Consider the following 9,089-nt stretch of genomic DNA (forward strand, 5'->3'; position numbering starts at 1 on the left):
CCTGTTAAGCTCTCCACCTTTGTTGGTATCACACCCAGCTATTAAGCTCCACTAATTGCATGTTTATTGCTCAATGTCCTGGAGCATAAATTACTCTATAGTCAGATCCAATTAAATCTGGAATCCTCTGCATGAGAAATTTTTGAGGCTAATCTTTAAGGTTTGTTCTAAACCCAAGAGGGCATCTTCTTTGCTGTTTCTTTCCCAGGTTCTGGCCTGTGATTTAGCATGTTGCTTTCCTGGAACTCTCAGTCTTGCTCATTACCATAATCTGCAATGTTTTCAAGAGCACCCTTAGACATGAATTTCCTCATACTGTTTCCAACAAGGTCAGTTTCTTTGGGAAGAAACTGAGGGGAATGAGAAATGCTGGCAGCCTGCACCCTGGGAGAGAGAGTTGGAAATACAGTGATAGGCAAAAAGCCTCATATCCCCATATTCTTGGCTTCAACAATCTGAAGTGGATCTTTCATCACACTGGATTTGGGGTAGGGAGAGGCAAGGAGCAGGTCATACCTTAAGTGTCATAGACTCTCACTACCCAAGATTTAGATTTTTTTTTTTTTTACCATTTCTTCATTTGCTCCATGTCCTCTGGCAATCTTCAGAGACTTTAAGTGTTCATTTAAAAAAATAATTTTCACCAGTTACTATTTTTTGTCTTGTTTTTTTTGTTTTTGTTTTTGTTGGGGAACAGGTCTAAGAAGTTCTTCACAGTACCATTCTGAAATTGGATCTCTAGAATTTGTATGTGGTATTTTAGAACAGAGGGAAAGCACAGGTTCACTCAGGTTGGGAGCCAGAGAAGAGAAATAACTTGGACACTACAAAGAATCTGTTGGTCATGGTTACTTACCTCCCAGGGATTTTGTGGTCCATCTCACTCTGGGGGTTGACCATTTCTTGGCTGAACTAGTAGCCAAGTGTGGGCAGTGATGGATGACAGCCCAGCACCATTGTGAGGCACATTATGTGACAGCCAGGTCGGTCTCCTGACCAGAGATAAGAGAGGAGGTGGGCTCAAGAGAGAAGGCAGAGAGGAGTGGAGAGGGAGTCTCAGCACCGACAGAGGCAGAGAAGTAGGAAGAGAACTGGCAAAGGTCAGCAGCTGGGTCTCAGAACGGAAGCTTTCATTTGTAAAATACTCATCAGTCTACTTTAAAGACTCTGTAAAGCAGTAGTATTGCAGAATTATATTGTACAAATTCCCACAAAAAAATGAAAATTCTGTATCACTAAGTCAAAGGTGGAATAAAGAGGAGGAAAAAAATAAAAATCTATTGTTTTAAATATGTAAATTAATTCAGTAGAAAAGAAACGCAACTAAATATTAGCTTGTTAACTAAAATATTAAAAAATAGAAAAAAATTTAGTTTAAATATATTTTGGCATGTCTCCACAAAATAGATTACTATGTGATTATTTTAAAAAGATATTTGTCACATATTGAGTGGAAAACAGGTTGCAAATCAATCTGCACAGTACCACTGATTTTATTTTAAATGCATAAATGCATAGCAAAAGATCTGGAAGGATAATAGCAAAAATGGCTCCCAAAGTCTTTTACTGTTGACAAGCACTTTATATATACATATTCCAAGTCATCTTAAATGTATTCATTTTTAAAAATGGCTTATAATAATCACATTCTACATAGAAATAATATACATATCCAAATCTTCACTTTACTTTTAGCAATAAATAGATTCTTATGCCTTTTGACCTAAAAATCTCATTTGTTTGGAAATGTTCACAATTTAAATTTGTGTCATTATTTACTTTGCCTGGGGGGAAAACAGACACTTGATATCAAAACTATAGAAAGTTAGATAATTGCTGAATTATGTTTTTTTTTTTTTTTTAATGTAGGGTAGGAAGAGAATCCCATAGGAAAAAAAGTGAATAAGACTGAATTCAGCAGGCATTTTCTACAGCACTTTTAGGGTGTTACCAGGCACTGGTCTAAGTGCCAAGGAAAAAATAATCTGCACTTGACTTCAGGGTGCTTCTGATCTTGTAGGTATTATTTATTGACTATAGAAAGTTGAATTAGTATCCTCAATCTTACCAGATATTTCCACCACAGGAAATAAAAGAAGTCTCATTAATAGAGTTATTAAAACTAGATCCAAATGGCTCCCAAAGCCATTTTTTTTTCCTGTTCATAGATTCGTTGTAATCAGATACATGTCCATTTTGGGGGGATACAATTCATCCTAAGTGACGTTTTACTTGTAAGAAGAATCTTCCTAACACTAATTTTAATTTGCCTTTCAAAAAGAGTAGAGAAAAACTAATGAAATTTTCATACATATAATGTAATCAAGCAAATTAAGTTGGGAGTGGTAATGAGAGGTAATCTAGTCATTAGGGAAATAAAGAAGGAAAAACAAGGAAACTGAAGTCCACTCAGGTACAGTGGAAACTGCAGCATGTTTTGATTTCTCTTATTACCAGGGAGATGGTACACATTCCAATAACCAGGCAGTGGATGATGCGCTTACACTCCACCCTCCCATGCCCACCTACCTGCCCCAATTATAGGCACAAGACTCATAACAGAAAGCATAAAAAGGGACTTAAGGAGCCTTGAATGTGAAGGACGAGGCTGAGCAAGAGAGGAGAAGTCTGACTCACATTGACAGGATAGTTTAAGGAAACCTGTGAGTTATCATCTGCATATGGAAGAAATAACTGGAAGTCACCTCCACAAAGACAGCAACTTTCACAGTCAAGTTCATGAGGGTTTAGATCATACTTCAAACATTAAAATGACACAAAGAAAAGGTGCTCGACATCATTAGTTGTCACAAGATACTGTAGTAGAGAGGCTAAAATTAACACACTAATACCAACATGTTAATGAAGATGTAAAGCAATAGGAACTCTCCTACATTTATGGTGAGACTGTAAAACGGCTCATACGTGGAGGAAAAATGTTTTGTAGTTCCTTTGAAGTTCAACATACATCTACCCTGTGATCCAGCAAAAGAGAAATGAAAACGTATGCCCATGAAAAGGCTTAAGTAAAGATATTTATAGTAGCCATATTCACAATAGTCAACAACTGGAAACAATCTAAATGTTATCCAAAGGTGAGTGGAGAAGAAAATTGTACAAACAATGTGATACTTCTTAATGATGAGAACAAATTACTAATCCAACCTGCATAAACCTTAAAAATATGATTTCATTTCTTAATTTCTATGGTGATAGAAATCAACATGTGGGGGTCAGGAAAAAATAATGTTGTAATGTTTGGTATGGTTACATTATGTCATTTATTTATTAACCATACTATTAATTCCTATAATTCCTAAAATGCTCTTTTTTGCCTAAAGATGATTTTGAACAGTGTTAAACAGGTGCTTTAATTTGTAAATGTTGAAGTTCAAGGTATAAATAAACCTGCTGAGAATTTCAAGGATTGGCAATGTTAAGTCAGTGAAAATTACCCCATGTGAAAGTGACTTGGGGATTATGGATTGGCCTGTCAGCTGCTCCAGCCCTGGTGGAATTCTCTTTCATTGACTACTCTGGAAAACTAGAGGAGGCAGATACTTTTTAAAAAAGAAAATAGAAATAAGGTCATATTATGAGATTTGATGTTTTTCACTCAATATGTCCTACAAGTCTCTTCGTAAGAGTGCACATAGGTCTACTTCCTTTTTTTTTTAACTCAGGTGATCTTTAAACAAGTGACTTCTTCAGTCATTACACACCTTGTTTACCAAATAATATTCAAATTGGAGACATCCCAGGAAATAGTCAAATGATCAATGTTTATGTGACCAAACCATAAGATTCTCAAGGGTAAAATAAATTACCCCAAATCTTAGAATCAAAAACTACAGTTATTTCTCAGTTTCTCATGGTTTGAAATTGGGAGTAACTTTTCTGGTTCAAGGTCTCTCATGAGGTTGCAGTCATGATAGTAGCTAGGACTGCGACCTTTGAGAACTTCACGGGGATTGTAAGAACTGCTTCCCAGCTCACTGGGAATGTTGGAAAGAGGCTTCTGTCCATATTCCACTATATGGCTGCTGGAAACATGGCTCCTTCCAGAGTGGAAAAACTAAGAAAAAGAGAGAGAGACCCAGAGAGAAGCTGCCTGTTACATCCTATTGGTCACACAAACCGGTCCTGAGAGTGAATTATACAAGGTGTGAACACCAGGAATCAGGGAACCTGGAGACTGGTTACCATATATCCCTAGTTGTCGGGGTTTCCGGGACCCCCAGCCTTGGGCATGGTCAAGATGGCGCCTGACACTGAGCCAAAAGCGGCCAGCTATACAGTAAACAACCAGCGAATTCCAATGATTGGCTAGTTAACGATGTGATTAGAGCATGCCCCCCTCGTGTACCTATCCTATGCTTGCAGCTGTCCGCGTTTACCTCGTGTACTCTCCCCTGATTGGTTGAAGTGTATATAAGCCTGGTGGGTGGGAGAGTAGGAGCGGCGGAGGCTGAAGCTGAGCTGGAAGCTGGGAGTGCGCGGAAGCTGGGAGTAAGAAGAAGCCGAGAGAAGAGAAGCTGGGAGTGCGCGGAAGCTGGGAGTAAGAGAAGTGTAGGAGAGGGACTGTGCATAATAAACTTCCAAAGCTTCAGACATTTGTCATGTCTCTCTCTGCGGCCAGAGGGAGCGCAATACCTAGTACCTAAAACAATGAAAAAGTCCAATAAAGCTTATTATGTTGAACTGAACCAACTGATGTCTGACAATTCAATCCAGGTATCATAGCCTATGACTTTGATGGCTGGCTGGTTAGATTACCAGGTCTAGTTGTTTCAAGCTGTCCAATACCTGAGTAGAATTCAGTAGTTGTAGGATAGTAACCGAGGAACTGAGGGGAATGTAAATATGATTGTTTGAACTAGATACCAGCTTATCAAGTGTGACTATGGACACGTGAATGACAAATGGCAAGATGTAAACGACACAGATATTCTCTTGCTTAACCACCAATCCTTGATTTAGAATTCGTCTATACTCCTACCTGTGAGTGGCTAGAAGCCAGACCTCAGCCAGGCATGGCTCTGGCTGACCTTGTTTAATACTTCTTCCTCCTACCCTTGCACCCCACCAACGTTTGCACCCCTCACTTGTCTTGGTCCTCTTTGCCCTCTTAGGCAGTTCTGTCTGTAAAGGTATGCTGGCTGCAAGGGTGCTACAGTCCCTCCTGTGTACTCGAGGCTGTGTCTACTTTTCCACTCTCCGGTGCACATTCCAGTCATACCAGGTGCACTGGAGATCTTCAGACACACGGTATGTTTTCATGTTTCTGAGCCTTGAAAGAAGCTCTGTCTTCTTCTAGGGATGTCATTTCTAGTTCCTTTTCTATCTGGCAAAGTCTTTTTTACCTTTCAGATCTCTGCTCAAGAATGGCCCCTAATGACAGTTGCTCAAACTCTCCAGGACCTGCCTTAATCCTATAGCACATCAGGAAAGAGTTATTTTCATTTCTGGATTACTTTTTGAATTTGTACTTATTTCCATTTCTGAATCATTCTTAATTACCAAAAGGTGATTATTTTTTAAGCAAGGATGATTCCTACCCACCCCACAAACTGTGAGTGTCTAGAAGCCAGACCTTACCTCTTAGCCACCTTTACCCCAACACCTATCTTCAGTGCCGGGGCTCTAAGAGATACTCACAAAAACATTTCATTGAATGAACTGTCTACTGCAAGACACTGCTAAATGATGACACTTCTAGTTCTAACCTATTAAGCCACAATTATTTATACTCTGCACTTGGCATACCCCATCCACCTGTGGGGGAACTCAATTCTGTAAGTGCTACATTAACCCTGGGTCACTCAATCTTTGCCTCTGCTTCTTAAGGGGCCACTTGCATAATGGCATTTCCTCAGACCTTCTGGATTCCGAAGGGATTGTTCTGGTTCTGGAAGTGGGGTGTATTGATGAAATGCACAGGTTTTAAATCATGGCGATATGGGGTTGTTTGGTGTGTGATGCTGAGTGAGTCACCCATCCTCTTTGTGCGAGGCAAATAGGTGACAGAATGCTTCAGCTTGCTTTAAGGATTATGTTGCTCAGGTCTTGGCAGACAACTGCTTTCACCCTAGATGGTTCAAATGGATTATTTACAGAGGTTTGGGCAAGGGTAAGGGAACAAAGGTTGGTGAGGCACCTAGAGATTAGCAAGACTAGAAAGTCACTGTGGTCTGTAAGGCTGAAAGAAGAAAAAGTGTTAACCTGAGCCCTGTGAGACCCAAAATCCTAGAAGAGGGGTGGCCTCCAGGGCACTACAGCTGAGACTGGGAGTGCAGTCCCCACCTTGGAGGGAATGAGGAAAAAATATCCAATCCCCTCTCTCATTCCACCCTGATTGGCTGCTGGTGTTCCCCACTGGTTGAACCAAAATGACATGGGGAGGCAAATGAACTGGCAAGTGAAACTATGGGGATTGGCTTTTGGGTACCCAGAAGAGAGCAGAGACTGCTAGAGAAAGGGCTGACTAGCTGGCACAAGAATTAAATGAGAAAATGTGGATAGTACAATTCTCATAGGACTTGGCACAAAGTAAGTGCTCAAGAAACAGCTGTGGTTGCTTTGAGCATTATTTAGCTGCAAGGTCAGTGCACTTGCTGGAAATACCTGGTACCACCTTAGCACCTTTAAGCAGCAGCAGCCACAGGGATCTGACTGTGCAGTTGGTAAAGCCTTGCTCTGGTAAGGCTTTCTCTGATCTGTTCAGTATTACAGTTGTTTCTCCTGACATCAAGGCCTTAATTATCCTGTCTCTGTTCTCATCAGGCTAAATTAGACTGTTTAACCTATTCCCAAGTTTGGAGCAAGAAAAAATAATTCCTAAGCAAAATTCTTTTGAGGAAAAAAAAAGAAAAACTTCCATCTGGGCAGCACAGATCCCCTTCCATATGGTCAGCTTCAAAGACTTTCCTTTTTCCTTCTTATCTAATGGACCGAGACAAAGTGGCCATGATAATGAAAGCTGTCTTGCATTCCAACTGCTGCTACCCCAGCATAAAATGCAGGAGTTCATAAAGGCTTGAAAATGTGTTTTAAAATCCTGCACATCACACTGCTCATCATGCAGCTGTCTTTCTTCTACTTTGCTTTCATCCCTGTCGCTGGTCCAAAGCATCAGAGGATCAGATGCTCCCTGCCCCCATGACTGCCTCTAATCACTACGGTGATTGCAGACACCATTCTCTTCCTTCTCGGTTTTCCTTTTTTCTCCCTTAGGTCTCTTGTCACGTTTCCCGTTCTTCTCAGCGTTCAGCTAGAAGGCTGGCCTCTTCATCAACACCGTCAGCCAATCAAACAGTCCACAACCTTCAAGGAGACAACTTGATTAATCACTGCAAATGAGATAAAAATCATTGGTTCTTGATTCTTCTTGGCTGCTTGTTTGTTGCTGAGTGCCTAGGGTTTGTTTCTGAAGGCGGACTGTGATCACGAACCTCCTCGAACTGTAAAATTAAATTGGCAGTTTGGTGGAGTGTGTGCTACAGGCAGAAAGTCAGTCAGTGACAGGTATCGCTCAGAAAAGCAGAGAACTCGTGACTGCAGGGCAGAGTCTTAGATGGAAAACTCCTCACCACCTTTGGCTGAGGGCAGTAAGATGGACAAGATGAAATGCCTAGTCCTTCTAGAGTAGGTGTGCCAGATACTTCTAAACAGCAGCAGTGGTTTTTGGTGACCCCTAAAGGAACATTTCTACCACTTCGTGCTTGGTAAGGAGCTTCTGAAGGTAAAGGGTTGGACAGGAACCATCCAGTAGCTTTATTGGGTAACTGCGATGGACATTTTTGGCCCAACTGATTCACTTTTAAACCTTCGGGTCTCTCCCTAGAAACTAAAAAGCTGTCTCCTCTGGGGAGCTGGGAAGGGGTTAATTTCAAATATTTGTTCTTTGCAATAGTCTTAAAACTAGTTCAAGTTTTAGAAATCACTCAACTTTAAAATGAAATGATAGTTACTAGAATAAATTACTTCCCTGCATCTGATTGAGATGTTAACTCCTGATGAATGGGATGATACAGTCCTAAAGTTCCCTTAGGCTTTTTTATTGATTATGTATCTCTAACGTAAAATAATTGTGAATGCTGAACATTTTTTACTCAATATTGTGCTGGCTCAAAGAGAGAGAGAAATACAATTTACAGGTTGGGTGGTGGTGGGAGCTGCCCTTAAAGAACTGAAAGTCTCTACCAAAGAAGTTTAAAAATGAGTACAGCAATTTAAAACTAGTTACATGCATGGGTTTAGAACCTAAATACTGGCTAAATAATCAAACTTAAATCATGTGATCCTTTAAAAAATGTGCATTGGATAATCATTGTTAGTGGTACATGGGGTACACAAATTTTACCATTCACTTCAAGGATTTATAATTTGAGATCTATTTAGCAAACAATGCTGTGTATTATTAGAATTCACCCAAGGTATAAATTGTATTAATAACTGGAAAGATAGGATTTAAAAGGATTAAGTGTGGCTTTCAAAATAAATTCTGAAAAAAAACAAAGGAAATGACCTTCATACTATATAACACATCATTTCCCATGTCATTAAGATGTCTTCCCCTACTCAGCTTGTCCGGAAGTGGTTAATGGGACCACTGCATCAATTTTAATAGAACTCAGCTTTTGGAAATCTGCAACATTCTACAATGAACAGCAATTGTTATTTATGAAAAAATTCATAATTAAGTACATAAACATATGAATTAAGGATAACAATGCTACCTAGACCCTCCTGCTATATACACAAGGACAAAACTAACAATAGTCCACATTCAGGCAGGTATTGATTAATGAATAGGTAAGTTTATTCTAGGTAGTGTTAACCTTGTTTAAAAAATGCAGAAATAAGTCAGTCAAGCAACTCCTGTCTTCATAACAGCATTTTATCCACTTCCTTCTTCATCTTTAATAGCAATGGCCCCACAGTGATAAACTAAGACCATTAAAATCGTTATAATTATTTGCCTTTTTCTCACTAGATAGTAACTAGCACAATCATTTAACAAATGCAAAATTCTCAGTAGGAAAGGTACAGAGAGATCAATAGCAAAGGACCACTCCCTAAGGCACCAT

This window comes from Sciurus carolinensis, chromosome 1 (genome assembly GCF_902686445.1).
Source record: "Sciurus carolinensis chromosome 1, mSciCar1.2, whole genome shotgun sequence".
Taxonomy (NCBI): domain Eukaryota; kingdom Metazoa; phylum Chordata; class Mammalia; order Rodentia; family Sciuridae; genus Sciurus; species Sciurus carolinensis.